Here is a 5,806-nt window from a genome sequence, read left to right as displayed (position 1 = left end):
AATAAAGTAACACTCTACAATCAGAAGACTATTTTATAACTTTTAATAATCGATGGACTTAGTAAAATACCCTATAACTAGGAGATAATTTGTGTATACTTTATCCTTATATTTATTAATTGATATATATGTGTTTGTCATAAAAAGTATTTGTGAATCTGTCATTCCCTGTGGTATTCTTCATTTTCATTTCTTTTTTTCAGGTTCCCATCAACCATATGGAAATGATCACGTGCGGCATCTTAATATACGATTAAAAAAGATGTTATCGGTTTTATTATTATTTAAATAATAAAATCGGTAAAACGTTATCTGAAATATTATTATTTTTACCGGTTTTGTTATTTTTTCTACCGGTTTTGTTATTGTTGGGCTCTTTAGCGGAAATGTTAAAAAACAATAATATTTTAGGTAGAAATAATAATATTTTAAGTAAATTTTTATCAATTTTATTATTTAAATAATAACAAAACCAATAATATTTTTTTTTAGTTATATATTAAGAGTGGCGTACCGTATAACTTTCCATCAACCATAGGAAATAAAGAATATAGCAAAAACAAAGTTGGTTTTACACTTTTTGACCACCCTCTTCACTTCTGTTGATTCTTCAAGTATTTCAACGCTCTTTTGACCCAAAGAGCCTTCCATTTCAGCATCAAAACTAGCATGAACACTGTACAAGACGTAGACAAGCACCGCCATAGCCGAAAAAAAGCCGAATCGAGCGTACGAAGGTCCATCGAGAGACCCCAGCAAGAAAACGTTCAAGAATATCGACATAAACGGTAGCCAGGGCATGAAAGGGACACCCCAAAATGATGGTTTCCTTGCTTGTGGCACCGTGCAACAGAACACTTGAAGTATCGATACCGCTATCACGACGCAAGCGGCGAGTACAAAGGGCTTAGGCTTTTCTGGTGGTGCAAAATGCCACACCAGGGTGAAGATAATGGATGTGAGGGAGAATAAGCATAGGAAGGATAACGTAGGCCACGGCTTTGTCGTCCCGATCACGACGTAACGTCTGTAGACGACGGCATTCGACACTACGTAGAACACGAAGAGAGTGCTGATTGATGCCATGTTGAGAGGGACGTTTAGTTCAGTGAAAAGGGAAATCGCAGCTGTGAAAATCCCTGCAAACGGAAAGAAGAATTAGTAACAAAATATTAAACTTCGAACATATATCGTAAAACCATGGTTTTCAAAAATCGGACCGGTTATCGAACCGGTCATGTTATCGGTTTACTGGTTCAACTGGTCGAACCGGTCCGACCGGTCGAAAGAACCGGACGACATCATAATTATTTAAAAAATTAAATAAAAATATCAAAAATATTTAATAAAAAATAATTTTTTATATCACAAGTCATATTCAAAGCAAATCATAATATATATAAGTTAAAAACCATAAAATCAAGTGAAACAAAATGATTTAAATTAACTACAATATAATATTTAAGGTAAAACATATTAAATAATAAATATAATTATATAACTATAATTAAAAAATAAATTTAGGGCTAAAAAAATCATAACAAAATGATATTGTTTGGTTTATTTTTTTTTTTTAAAAAAACAATCCCACATGACTAAGAAACATAGAAGAGCATCCCAAAAGTCTAAAGAGTAAAAATATGAGAACAAAACAATCACACATGGCTAAGAAACATAGAAGAGCATCATAACTAACTTCTATAAATAATATAGGTAATTTGGCATTCAAAATCATAGAGCCTTTTGGTGAGCATTGAGTGAACTATTCTTTCACTTCAATCAAGCTCGAATTTTAGGCTTCAATCGAGCTTCTAATTTTTTTTTGAGTTCAAGCCTTTTTGAGTTCAAGTTTTAATATTATATTTCGAGTTTGAGTTGAACTTGATAATTTTTAGCTCGTGAGTTTGAGTCGAGTTGAGCTTACTTTTAAAGTTTTCAAGTTCGAGTCGAGCTCAACAATACTCGAGTTCGACTTGACTCGTTTAACAAACGACGTCGTTTGGTTTAATTTAAAAAAAAACAAAATTGACGGTTTTTTTTTTGGTTTTCAGCCAGTCCGGTTCTGACGGTTTAGCGATTCTGGCTGGTTCACTAGTAGCGGTTCAACCGGTGTAGATTGAACCGAACTAGGCAACGGTTCCCGGTTGAACCGGCCGGTCCGGTCCGGTTTTCAAAACACTGCGTAAAAAAACACATTAGATGAAATAAAAGGTCAATCAATGCTTTTGATTCCGATTCGAATTTGATAATTATAAATTTGTGAACTCTCGAATCGAGTTGAATTCTATTTTTAATTTTTTAAATCAATCAAACTTAATAATACTCAAGCTTGAGTCGGGTCATTTACAACCCTACATGGACCAATGTGGGCAAAGTATAAATCTTAAAACTGCTTTAAAAAGGGATGGGAAGTGAAAGGCGGTGGCTGAAATGATCAGTCAGTCAATAATTCAATCATCAACATGGCTCTGCCTGCCACATGTCTGACCTATGCAGATTCTCAGTCAGAAAAGAAAACGGGTAAACTATAACTACTGCTCATTAAACTATATTAAAATAATTATTTTAGCTATTGAACTTTTAAGAATTATAAAATAATCATTAAAATTTTCATAGGATAATGAAATAACCGTTTATAATTATTAAATTATTATAAAATTATCATTAAATTTATTAAAATATTATAAATTTACAAAAATTATAAAATATTGAAAAATTATCAAAGTATTACTCCCTCGTTCTAATTTTATGTCTATGGTTGACTTTTCACGTAGTTTTAAAAAAATAAAAAATTATATAAGAGATTTGTTTTAAAAAATTAAAATGATAATTTTATCCTTAAAAAGTTAATTTTACTTTATTAGAAAATTACAAAAAGATAAAAAGGAAAATATGACGAGTAAAAGTTACTCAATTTTTCAAATGAACAATTTAAATTAGACAATTTTAATGGGACAGTGAGAGTATAAAATAAATAACATTAAATTTTATTAAAATATTATAATTTATTAAACTTTTATAATTAATTGTAGCATCATAATAATTATTTTATAAGAATCACATATTTAATAATTATTTAAAATTTTAAAAATTAAATGACTAAAATTACTGTTTTAATATAATTTTTATAGAAAAATTTATTTTTTCTCTTAAATTTATAGTTAGAAATTGGACCTTTTTAAAAGCAAAAGTAAATAAAACTAAAAGAATGTTGTTTTTAATTTAAATATTTGATCAAATTTAAATTGATCAAATATAACTTATACTTAAATGTAGGGACTAGTAAAACTCAATCTTTTTAAATTTGATATTAAAATATTTTGACTCGGTATGATGACTCGTAATTTTGTAAATTTTAACTTAAAAATCTAAAATAAAATTTAAATTACAAAATATAAAATTTTTAAATTATAAAATATAACTTATTAATTTAAATTTTTTTAATTGGATTCAATTGAATACTTATTATGTACGTTCATATAATCAAGGGTTATCCATTTTGGTTTAAAAGGAGTGGAGACAAATAGAAAACACAGGACATCAGGGTGAACGAAAACGGTTCAAGTGGGACCCTTTTTCCAACGGCCGAACCGACAAGAAATAGAACCGTACCAAGAAAGACGGAGGCGTTGACCGGAGTCGATGTTTTCGGGTGGACCCTCGCGAACCAAGCCGAGACCACCCTGGACCGGCCGATGACGCACATGTACCGAGCCTGTCCCAGCATCGCCACCAGCAGCGACGTCACTATCCCCAAGCTCGCCCCAGCCCCTATCACCCTCCCCACCCATTCCCTCCTCCCTCTAAACGCCGCCGTAAACGGCGCCTCCACCTCCATCTGAATCAGTAAGCAAACACCGAATTACTCGTAAAATACAGAGAAAGCACTTGAAAGTATGAATTGTTATTACCATGTCGTAAGTGAGTAACATGGACATGGAAGCCGCCATGAGACAGTAAAGAACGGTGACGATGACGACGGAGCCAGATACACCGATCGGAATATCCTTCACGGGATCACGAACTTCATCGTCCATCGTCGATACGGCGTCGTATCCGATGTAACTCAGGTAAACCATTGCAGCTCCATTGAAGACACCGGAGGCACCATAGGGGAAGAAACCGGATGGATTCTGTGGATTCCCTGAGCGGCTGAAGTTGTTCCAATCGCCGCTCCAAAAACCCATTAATGAAAGATATGAAGAGGATATGTAGTCCGGTGAGGATCATATTCACGACTGAGCTTTCTCTGGTGCTGTAACAGATGACGAGTGTGATGGTCATTACGACGGTCGGAGCTATGAGGTCGATTTCGTCGAATCCGTTTGGGAGAAATGGGAGTATGAATCTCCATTTTGTTGTGGAGATACCCATTGCGGCGCCTAAATATGAGGTGAAGCCTCTGGCCACGGCGGTGTTCGACATGACGTATTCTGTTATTAAATTTGCTCCGGTCAAGAATTCGACGAACTCACTGAAGGTGATTTGGAGGTAACTGAAGGCGCAGCCGACGACAGGCAAATGGACGGCGATTTCGGTGTAGCAGAAGGCGGAGAGGAGGGCGCAGAGGCCAGCAATGGCGTAAGAGATAACGATAGCAGGGCCGGCGTAGAGACGACTAGCTCTGCCGGTGGTGACAAACACATCTGCTCCGACCATACCTCCGATTCCGAGGCATAGCAAATCGAACCAACAGAGGGTCTTTTGCATGTCGGAGCCGGAACGACCCTTGAGACGACCGAGTTCTTCGTAGGAGGAAGAAACAGAGGGTGCGCGGTGAGTAAAGCGATGAAAGGTATGGGGCAAGGCGTGGAGGTAAGATCGGAGAGTAGAGAAAGAGGAATAGTGGGTTTCCATTAGAAGAAGAAGAGGATAACGGAGAGTTATGGATTCATTGATGAAAGAGAAAGGCAGCCAATTTTCTCAGTATCTTTCCGAGAAAAGGAAAACGGGATTTTGGAGAAGAAGGCACAGCCTCAATCACTTGTGATCAACCCATTCGGGCATAATTAGGATGAATGAATGACATGCTGACGGGATATTATTATTTATTAAATATTTAAATTTATGAAAATATAAATTTAAATCCGTTCAAAATTATATGATTTACATTCAAATAAAAAAATCCATGAGATCATATTCTTTTTTCGTATAATTTGGGATGATCGTTAGGGTTGTTCATGGACGGTTAATTATATTGTTTAGTTTAAACGGTCGATTAACCGTTAAAAAATGGTTAATCGTTATTAAAGGTTCGATTACAAGTTAACATACGGTTAATCTATTACAACTATTTATCAATTTTGTTTCATGTTGAGTTAATCGATCGACGGAATAGGCCAAGAGGGGGTGAATTGGCAATAAAATTTCGGTGGAAGCTTTCATAGAAAATTGAAAATATTTGCACAGCAATTTAGAGTAGTTCGACTTTCTCAACCAAAGTCTACGTCCATTACTTTAGCTATCCATACTAAGGATTTTCCACAAATTCACTAATTTGTCTTTCTTTTTAGGACAAAGAGTAACCTTACAAATCCCTCAAGGATTATACCCCAAATTCTTGAGAACATTCTCTCCAAAGAGAACAATACAAATTTTGCAAACTTACAAGAAAATCCTCACAAGGCAAGATATTTGCACAATTCTATAACAAAGAAAGAACACTCAAGAATAATACAATTAAGCACAACAAGTGTTCTTGAAAGAAAAAGATGAATATTGAATGAAATAGGCTTGAAAATGCTCAAACTTGAGGTTTGGTACTTTCTCTTTGATTCTCTCTTGATTCTTGATAATTGTTGTTGAT

The 5,806-nt window shown here is 34.7% G+C and overlaps 1 pseudogene; it reads right to left on the bottom strand.

Annotated features, from left to right (window-relative positions):
- Positions 1–528: 528 nt before the first annotated feature.
- Positions 529–4,857, bottom strand: LOC120129523 (annotated as a pseudogene).
- Positions 4,858–5,806: the final 949 nt, after the last annotated feature.

The sequence above is a fragment of the Hibiscus syriacus genome, unplaced genomic scaffold (genome assembly GCF_006381635.1).
Source record: "Hibiscus syriacus cultivar Baekdansim isolate YM2019G1 unplaced genomic scaffold, ASM638163v2 tig00110502_pilon, whole genome shotgun sequence".
NCBI classification, from domain to species: domain Eukaryota; kingdom Viridiplantae; phylum Streptophyta; class Magnoliopsida; order Malvales; family Malvaceae; genus Hibiscus; species Hibiscus syriacus.
The sequence above is the reverse complement of the archived record's forward strand: the minus strand, read 5'-3'. Positions and strand labels throughout refer to the sequence as shown.